A 10682-nucleotide genomic window follows, 5' to 3' on the forward strand; every position below is an offset into this window, starting at 1 on the left:
GTGTTCAAAGGAGTAATTGTTATTCTAATTTTATAAGTGGGGAAAATGAGAGAACCATGGTGACCTGTCAGAGGGGGGAGTGGCAGGAGCCCCATGCTCCCTGCCTCTTCCTCCGGGCATCAGGTACAAACTCAAGGCGAGCAGTAGGGACACTGCCATAAGACAGGAGTCTCTGTGTACATCTTGAAATACTATGGGTCTGTATGAAGTGTACAGCTTTAGGATACCAGCCGGCCTGTGCGCAAGGGGTAGCTCCTGCAGAGCTTTCTCAGGGGGGTTGCAGCTGAGATCAGCCGTATTCTTCTTACAGGATCAAGGCTGGTTCTCTCTGTTGTTGTAAGAGGAGAAATATCCATAGTTCTCCCCTCTAGTATTTGATATTAAGAATTTCATAATGCAGTTGCTTATGTATTCTTCCTCACCTTGTTCTCCTTGTATCGATATAAATCTACATTTTCTCTCCTTTTAAGCAAAAGACTAGTATTTCTTTCCATCCCACACAAACTAAACATAGAATACCTGCAGTTAGCTTAAACACCGCTGACAAAACCTCTATGTTTTGCAAAGAGTTGGAGGCAAGATGATGTAAAGTGACTCACGGTTTACATACAAGTGTATGAAAGCCAAACTAGCCTTTGGATAGCTATGATAATTCTTTCCATCCCATAAAAGACTGGTAGTTCATACTGCTTTTCATAATTTAGTTGCTGGGTTTTCATACAGATTATGGTATTTATTTAAAATAACAAGCTATGTGAGTCCGTCCGATTCCCAAGAACCCCATTGCCACTGTTCATTACAAGCTATGATTAGTGACAGGTTTACATTGTTAATGGTCCGCAGGTATTCTGAATATTAGACCTGTCTCTTGCATGCAGTTCTCTCTCCTGGTTACCTGGGAGTTGTCTGCTTGTATTCCCTCACCTCAAATCTTTATCAACCAGAAATTACACACTTGTAAAACCCGCATGCTGTTCTGTTACAGTGAGTCAATGGCTTTGCTCTCAGTCCTCTTTTTGTGTGTTATTAAAAATAGAAGTTTTTCTACATACAGCACGAGTGCTGTTGCTGATTAGAAGTTTGTGTTAGATTTTGAATGTAATCCTCAGCACAAGGGTGAAGGTTAAGTTTGCTGACAGCTTGTCACTCCACAGTATGTTTCTTTGAAGTTGGAGGTGAGAGGGGGACGCAATGATGGGTTTTGGTATCCATCTATGAAAGAACCGAGTGATGGACTAGAGGTTGGTCTCCATTTGGTCTCCTGAGGACTGAGTCTTATTTGCCAGCACAAGCTAGTGTTGGCTTAGACCATGATCAGGTGCTCAGCTGAATTTTTGGCCAACTTGTGCTGTAGATCTACTGTTCCAGTTCATCTGTATAGTTCCTAAAATATAACTTAATTTTCCTGTTAGCTTGTATTTTCATTTTTAAAAAATCATATTTTTAAATGGGGAACACAGCCAAAACTTATGGCTCCAGTTTCAAATTCTACAAGGAGAAGTCAGCAATAGCCAGGTTTGCTGTGGCTCCTTGAAAACGTAGGACAACCCATACAAGCGTGCAACAGCCACAAAGGCTTGCTAAACAGCAAGGACTTGTGGTCCCAGAGATTTGGTAGGTTAATTCAGATTAGAAACACTTTGGGGTTTTAGCTAAAAGAGTATATCCTGGCATGGAGTGGATGCCTTTCTCCCTAGTGCAGTCTTCAGAAATTTGTGCACTGCCCTGTATGAACCTGCACAGTGTGAACAGTCTCTCGGTGGAGCTCTGTAATACTGGTTTTGGAGTATGGTAGCAAAGAGAGGGGCACTCGCCATGCTCGTAGCACAGTACTGAAAGGACGTGTTCAAGCTGTGTCTGTCACCAGAATTTACTTCCATGGGAAACCAAACTGCAGATAATCTGAACAGGATGCTTGCAAAAGATTTTAGTCCCTGTATCGCTGCGAGAAAAAGACAGCCTGAGTTAAAATGGAAAGAAGCCCTCATTCTGAGCCCTGTATTAACATGTTTTTAATTTCTTTCCTTCCAAGTTGACCAAGGTGAAATCAATCTGTCTCAAATTTCATAGTCAAGATTTTGTGCCAAGATTATATATAAAGTGGGTCAGCTATTCAGAGCTGGTAATTCATGTGAATACGGGATTTATACTGATTTGTTGTTATCTAAAATGACTAATATTTCATAAAAACAAATTTCTGATTGCTCTGAGGGTGGCAAATACTGTGTTTGTACTAGCGTGTCACTCTCTGAGGCTACTGGTGGGTGCCCAGTCGCTTCAGCCAGGCGGGCCTGTCCCCCTCCTTGGGCACTGGTAGTTGAGGTGTGGAAAGGTAGGGTGGCCCTTGAAACACTCCAGGAAAGAGTGGGAGTCATTTCTGGAGGGAAGGAGCTATGCCAGCTGGATTAAAACATTTTTAGGACATCTAATGTTGTTTGGGAAAAAAAAAAACAAACAGTCTTTTTAATATTTGCAACCTTAAAGCTCCCTGAAGTGTTCTTGGGGCAGGAAACAGCTGATCATCAGGCTTGTACACATGTTGAACTGATCAGTATAATAATGATGGGTGTAATGGGTGCATTGAATTAATCTTTAATGCCTCACCTAGGTGAGAGTTGCCGTGGCTTTAGTTATCTTGCATGTCCTCCCCATTGGGCTGGGACCTGAGCAGGAACCCACCAGGCGTGGGACTGTGGGGGATGTCGCCCTGCTACAGTTCCTACCCATTGCTGGTCCATCTGCTGTCCCTCTCCCTTCGCCCATGCCTTTCTGCCCCGAAGGCAAAGGCCTTTACTCCGGGGCAGACTGCAGGGCAAAGGCGTCCCCCTGCAGAGGGGACGGGTCCCCCGCAGGCCCTGTTTTAGAGGTACTCTTATTGGCTGGGATGGCGTTCAGTAGACTCCGATACACGGGCTGTGGCAGAGCATCAAGAAGCAGATGGGTGCATGCTAAAAGCAAAGGGCCATTTGGCATGTAGTTATTAGCCATTGCCGAGTGCATTAGTCCTCTTATGTCTTTCAGAAAGTCATCATTTTATAAGAGAAAATTGCTATTTTGTTCCAAGTAGACTTAATTTCTATAATAAGAATAAAACCCCTTAATCAGGGTTAGGAAGAAGCAGGATATCATGTGCTTAATAGGAAGGGCAGTAGCTGCTAAGCTCACAGAAGAGGACGGGATGGGGAAGGGGTGCCAGTGCCAGCTGTGGCGTGAGGCAGAGTATGGCCCCGCACTGGGGCAGCTGCATGGGCACCCCGCTGCCCAGGAGGTTTGTGGCTGGACAGTTGCTGCCCGGTGCTGCTGAGGTGGCATGGGCAGCGAGAGGCACGCTCGGCCTCTTCTGGCAGCAATGCTTTCATCTTCACGCGCTGAAATCCCGGCGCCTTACCAGCCCGCCCTGCGCCTCAGCCTTTGGCTGCTGTTCCAGAAAACTCTCCTTTTGCCAGTGGCTATTGTGTAGATTTGGCTCTGTGAGAAAAAGAAATCTTGACCATTCATGTTGAGTTTGTGTGGTTTTGGGGATTGGCTCAGCCACTGATACTACCTCTATTGCTAGCACCTTGTTGCCAGTGACCACAGGTAACACATCATTTGTTGGTCTCCTCTTCATTCACTGTCTCTAGTTAATTAAATTAGGCCTTCACGTATTTGGTAAAGTCCTGTAATTAATCTATAACTCCAGCTGAGGTCAGGTGGTGTGTCTCTGGTAACAGCAGGGCGGATTTGGGTGGAACACACACAAGCCCCGAGGGGGACGTGAACAGTGAGTGTGGACTGCTGAGGTGCGGCGGGACGGGGATGGAGAACGTCCTGCACCAATTCATTATCAGCCACCACCACCTAGTGGCAAAAACGCTCCGTCCGGATCCATCTGCCAATTTACGTGCCTCTTTCAAGGATTTTTTTTTCCCTAAAAACCGGATTTTCAGATAGGGTACACATTTGCTAGGCTGATTCTGGACTCACACCGGCTTTTATGACAGCGTGAAATTTCCTTCTGAGAAGGGAACCACTTCTGCTTCATGCCAACTGACATCCGCACGGACTCACCCCTGTTGCCTCCTAGATGCCTTGACTGCGTACACGGATAAAATGGAAGTGTTTTAGCTTTTTCCCAGGAGGTGAACAGACCTCGTACACCACCCAGACTTGCACGTAATTAACCCCAATCCTGAATCCAAGGAGACGGGGATCTGTGATGTAGGTTTTCATCTACTTAAAACAAAAAGAAGCCCCTGTCCCTAAAATAAAAAATAATCTGGTTCTTATAAGTCCTTTAATGGTGTACCCTAGAAAACAGGGGTGGGAATACTACACTGTATTGAGGTGGGATGGGCACCTCCATTTCCTTATTAACAAACAGTTAACAAAACCAAGAAGTTACTGAAGCCCAGTAAAAGAATAGATGGGAACAGAAACTATATTGCTGTTTTGGTCCCTTCTTTAGCATGTGCCATGTTAATCTGTTTCAACTGCATCAGTTGCATCTTTCTTTTTTTAACGAAAAGAAAGGTTTCCATGCTTCTGGAAACCTAAACTGCCTGTTTCCATGCTTCTGGAAACCTAAACTGCCTGTCCCCTGGCAAATGTTCCTCCTGGTTCATTTGGACCCAGTTTTTTGCCTTCTGCCTGTTGCCCTCAGCTATGCCCCCTTGGAGGGGAGTCTGCAGGTGAAATCCAGATAACATCTGCTAACACCGTTTTCTTCAGATAGAGGAAAAACTCTACAATAAAATTTTTCATGAAAGTTCAGTGTCCTCACCGTGGCAATTAAATTAACTGATAAAGGAGTTATGGCTCCTTCATTATAGTTGTGATTATGCTTTTAATTTCATGATTTGCTAATGGATAAAATGTTTGACGCCCTTAAGAGGACGTTGGCAGGGTGTTTGCTGGCAGAGTGGGCTCCCCCTGCCCTTTTTCCAAATGAGTCGGCTCCCAGTGTGGCTGAAATACTTCCTCTGCCTCTGGGGGACTGGAGAAGGGCAGAATCAGCTTGTGTATGCTCACAAACTGCCCCTTGAGATGGTGCCTCAGTGCCTTTAAACCCTGTTTTCAAAGATGCTGGGTGCAAGAGCTTTGCAACATATCCCTATGCCTTCCGTTACCCCAAACTAGACAGTGGGGACCCTAGGCAGGCTTAGGAAGTGTGCAGCTATTCTGGCAGCCACAGGTGTGCTGAGGAGCCAGAGAGTCGTGGCTCTTGGTGCAGAAATGGGTTCAGTTCCTATGAAGCCAAATTGCTTCAGCTGCTGTCACCAGGCTTTGGGTGATGCCTGATCCATCCCTTGGCACCTCAGGCTAATCCTGGCGAAGGGCCTGCCTGGGGGTGGCCCTGGCGTAGCTTGGCACGAACACCACGGCATACCCTGGCGGCATGCAAAACCGGTGACTTTCACGTGCTCCTCTTAAACAGGTGCTTGCACAAAGCTTCAGAGTGTGGGATAATTAAACCGTGTCATTTTTAGGAGGTCAACTCTATGCTCTGAACCTCGGGTTGGTTGGTAGGCTGAGAAGTCTGACACAGAATCAATTAATGGCTCACTGGTGGGAGAGTTTCTTAGCATAAGCCTCATGGATTTGGGGTGATGCTGGTCCATGATAAAACATTTTAGTTTTCTGGCTGTTTTTACTTTCCTGTAAGAAAAAATTAAAAAATATCTCCTGAGCCTACTATTTTCTGCAAGGGGAAAAAATTTCTGAAATACTGCTTCAGATGAATATGTTCTGTGATGTTGAAAATGATTTTCAGTGGAAGGTGTATATAAAATTCACAGACTAGCATGGTAATTTGAGTTTTGAAAAGTTTGGTTTTATATCTAATAGTGATATATAATCTTAATGAAGGGTAAATTCAGAACAAACCCAACCTTCTTTCAGTAATTTTCTTGACCCTTCCCTGGTGTGCACACCTGCGCCGTAGTTTGCACATATGAGTGTTGTTCAAATGACCAACATTCAGCCTTTCCTCTCTTACAAAAAAACCCCAACAGTGCTGGCTGCTGGGAGATCAGAAATCCCTTTGGGAGCGGAGGTCTGTGACACCTGCCCAAGCTGTACTTCAGAAAAGGGCAGTTACCATATGTATAACATTCTTGTGAAAATACATCCGAAGCGTAGGATGCTCAGCCAAGGCTGCCCTCATTCTCTAGCTGAGGGGCGATGGGCTGCAGATGTCTTCTCAGAAACACACACCTTCGACCTTTCCTTGTTGATCCACCATCCGTTTGCAAACAGGCATGAGAAGCATGAATAACAACAGACAGGCTTGACACCCAGGCAGTGGGAAGCCCGCGGAACAAGCTGGGTGCTGTGCCAGGAGCAAAAGCCTGAGCAGCTATCTGGTCCAGAGGGGCGGCTGCAGCGGAGAGCACCAGAGCACCAGCCCTGCATGCTTGTAAAAGTCAGAGCCGCCTTTATCCCAGCGCATCCAGCCCTCATGCAAGGCTTCCAGTTATCATTCAGGTAGTTGAAGCTGACCACACACCTGCATGCTGTAAGGTCAGGATCTCTTGCGCTGCGCACAGCTGTATGTTCATACAATGCCTTTTTTCTGTATGGCCCAAATGTGCGTTTAGTCTAAACACAAGACTGTTGCCTGCCCCTCTGCTCCCTGGACTGGCTTAAAAGTGTGTGTAGGTGTAGTCATGGCTGGAGTGGACAGGTTGAGCTTTGCTGGGGTGTGGGTAAATGCCAATATTGTGCGTGCGGTGTAGTATGTAATGCTCCATATCCTCTGCCCACCTGGTGAGGGGCAAGTGAAGCAGCTGTGCTGCACACAGCTGGATAATCTGCTGTCTTACTTCAGCAGTTGTGGCCAGCCTGCCAAAGCAAGCGTTTTGCAAGTGTCTCTGATGCGATGCAGTGACTCATTGGCCGGCTGAGGCCCAGGAAAGGTGCTTGCTGCATGAGAGAAGCTATTGAAGGTACTGAGTTGGCAGAAAAAAGAGGGAGGGAGTTTGGGTCCTTCTTGGTCTCTTCTCCCAAGTAACTAGTGATAGGACGAGAGGAAATGGCCTCAAGTTGCGCCAGGGGAGGTTTAGATTGGATATTAGGGAAAATTTGTTTGCCGAGTGGTCAAGTATTGGAACAGGCTGCCCAGGGAGGTGGTGGAGTCACCATCACTGGAAGTGTTCAAAAAACATGTGGATGTGGTGCTTCAGGACATGGTTTAGGGGACATGGTGGCGCTGGATCAATGGTTGGACTTGATGATCTTGAAGGTCCTTTCTAATCTTAGTGATTCTGTGATTGGGAAGCGGACAGAAAAATCAGCAAAGTAATGTAAAGGGAAGCATTGCTGTGGGAACCAGCTGATGGGCAGCCAGGGCTGAATCCAGGCAGAGCTGCTGGCCCCCAGCCACCAAGCAGAGACGGAAGAGAGCAAGTACCAAACGCACACAGAAATCCCGCGGGCTGACAAGCCCCCTTAGCACAGTTACCCACTGCAAGCCAATAAACTATGGTTTGAACAAATACCGTGGGTAGCATTAGGGGCATTTCTTGGAAGCTCTGGTCCTGAAGTCTATTACTTTAAAATTAGTAATTAGGCTTCAGAATATGTGTCTAAAGTGTGCTTTAAGAACTGGATCTGTCAGGTCATACATATTCTGAAGTGCTGTAGGTCAAAGCCTCAGAGAAACAGCAGGCAGTTGCACGTCCCCCATTCTTTCATTGCTGCCTTATGTGTAACTCTGGTTTTCCCTCATCTCATACAGCACACAGTAAAGTCCTCCGACCCATCACACTTACCTTTGAAAGTGACTTCTCAAGCAAGCGGAGGATCTCTCCTCCTCTTTCTCACGCTCTCTCAGCTCAGAAGAGCCTCTTTCTCTTTCATAACATTATCATGACATACATGATATTTCCAACACTTTATGAAAAACTCGAGCCAACTTTTACCTGCCTGCAGTGTGCAATGGTAGGACAGAGACAGCGAGGGGGAAAAGGCTTGTGAAGCCGATGATTGCGTTTACCTCACGTTGCTTGTTCCTCCCTCTCCTTAGAGAGAAGTACAAATGAAAATTCAAGAGACCAGAATAAAAAAAGCATGGCTAGATAGAGGGTGGCATTAGCAACAAAATGGGAAAGGACATTTTGTTCGTGTCACAACAGGATCTATTTTTAAGAGCTTGTTGTATGTTTCATGTCATAAAATCACTTCTGGGATTATTTAAAAAAAAAAAAAAAAGCCTATGCCCACTGCAGAGAGCACTAAAATAGTCTACTCCAGCCACTTCAGAGAGGATGTATGGAAACAACCAGCACTAGTCTGAGGTAAGAACAAATAGAGGCAACTATCTGGTGACGCAGAGTGAAGAGAGGGAAGAGCGGGATTTTTCTCAAGTAGATTGAAAGAACCGGTGGCTTTGGAAGGATTATTAGGGATGATAGAAGTGGTAATTTGTTTGACCTAGTAAGTGCTCTAATTGGTGGTCATCCCTTTGAATATGAATATGCCATTGAATATTTCCAGTAACTCTCCTGGAAACAAAACAAATGTGTTCAGATCTCCTCTGAGCAGGAGGAGGCTGTTTTTACCACTGAGGCAGAGCGGGGATCAGATGCCATCAACTGCTTTAAAAACATGGTCTCTCTTCAACTGGCAGGAGCATCTCAAAATGATTGTGTTTTTTCTATGTACAGCTCTAATTAAAGGACTAGGTTTCAATTAGGCTCTTGTTTTCCTGGCCTGTATGTCAGTCAGAACATTTTGTTTTAAGCAGAAAGCTCACCTGTAAGGCCCAGCCAGTATACATACTGCTCTGAGATGTTTTTAGTTACAGAAGAGGTGTGATTTTAAAAATGTACATGGGAATGAGGCATCCAGGTCCTACTGAATCTCACTTTGATGTGAGCATACAACCCACCTAGATGTCTTCAAAGCACCTCAAAGGGCAAAATGTGGTAACTGTGCTTCAAATTCATTTTCAAAGATGAGTGGTCAACTTTGTCAGAACACTTCCAGATTCAAAAAATATTTTAAAATTGACATTTTTCATTTCCAGTGTTATCTTGTAAAGTGCCCCCAAGCTAACACATTACATTCAGCCTAGTGCATGTACTGATCCTTCTCAAGCGTTCCGCCTCTGTTAATGGGACATGAAGTGTAGATCCAGCAGCCAAGTTCTGCCGATGACCAGACATTAACTTTAAAAATGAGCTAGTAAATTGCGTAAACATGACTGGGAAGGAGTCTTTTTTTCTTGATTAACATTATTCAGGCTCTCAGGTGTCAAAGTGACCTCATCTCCTCATCCAGTCTTCTACAGCACCTCTCCCATGGGTTATCATCTCAACAGGAACCTGGTTCCCCCATGGGAAAACCTCTCTTTCCAAGTCTAACCGGGGAGATACCTGATGAAACAATGTCTCAGCAACTGGCAATGCGTGAGGGAGACTTTATCACCTACGTTCCCCAGGAGCCCCTCTGCCCTTAATTTCCTTTGCCTGACCCTTCTCACCACTCCCCCCTGCCTCTGCTTTGGGCAGGTTATCTGACCATGTGGGTTATCTCAAGAATAATTTTCAAGCATCATTTCAGTAGGAGAGGGGCAGGTGACACGTGCAAGCTATGTGGACAAGCTGCTGTAGCTGTTGTTCAGGTTAATTTGTAATGCTTTGAAAGATCACAGCTCAACTTCATTGACGTGGTGGTTTATCCGTGTCATGAGCAGAAGTCCAAGCAGGGCTGGAGTTCCTTGTCTTTTTCTCTGCTGGTGGGTAGATTTTGTATTTTACAGAGTTAAACGACACAGTAACTGAGAAATATATCTTTATTATTAGAATGTTTATCTAAAAACTTTTATCTGGGGTTACAGTACAATCCAATTTCTTTCTAATTAACTAACCTGGCATTTGTTCAGCAAGTAACTGTAACTTAGGCTTTAAAAAGTTTAAGAACATGCAACTTCTTTTACTCTCTGTTTCTCTTTCTCCCCCACAAGGACAACTTACAGTGAAGATTTTGGTGCGATAAATAATAAAATAAACATCTCATTTGTGAACTACTAGTTGCACTTAACTTTGGTGACTAACAGAGTAGATAGGTATTTAAAAATAAATATATTCTTTCAGTGTCAAGTGGATAAAGGAACAGATGAATATATTTTACTTTATTATCTTTCTAAAGTTCACCTTGATTATTTTCAAAAAGAGTCATTTTTTTCAGGTTTGTAAAAGGATGTGGGAAGCAACAGAAAAAACTCAAGGATATTTCTATTTTGTGGCTTGCCTAAAAAGTTGTCGTAACACACCATCTGACCCAAACCCATGCAACACAATTAACAACTCCTCTTCACCACACACAATGCCTAGCATAAGGCCAAGCGTGGCCTTGTGATGTAGTTAAATAAATATTAAAATGTCATTACAAACTAAATACCTGAATTGGTTTTACACTGTGACTTTCTACTGAAACAGTGTTGAGAAGCTTTAAACATATATCTGATTGTTCCATATACACTATTTAAAATAAAAGTGAGGAATAATACTCTCTTTTTTAACTCTGCTACTTTCTGGGAGCTCTGTACACTGACAAATGTATGACATCTGTAGCTACCTGATCCTAGCTGACTGATCGGTCATTTTCTGCTTTAAAAATATTGCAACTCAGATGCTTATTGCAGCAGTAATCATAGTGATACACTGTCTTTTAATACTCAGTTCTGCTTACAGTCATAG

The sequence above is a fragment of the Phaethon aethereus genome, assembly GCF_964289735.1.
Source record: "Phaethon aethereus genome assembly, chromosome: 7".
Classification (NCBI taxonomy): Eukaryota; Metazoa; Chordata; class Aves; order Phaethontiformes; family Phaethontidae; genus Phaethon; species Phaethon aethereus.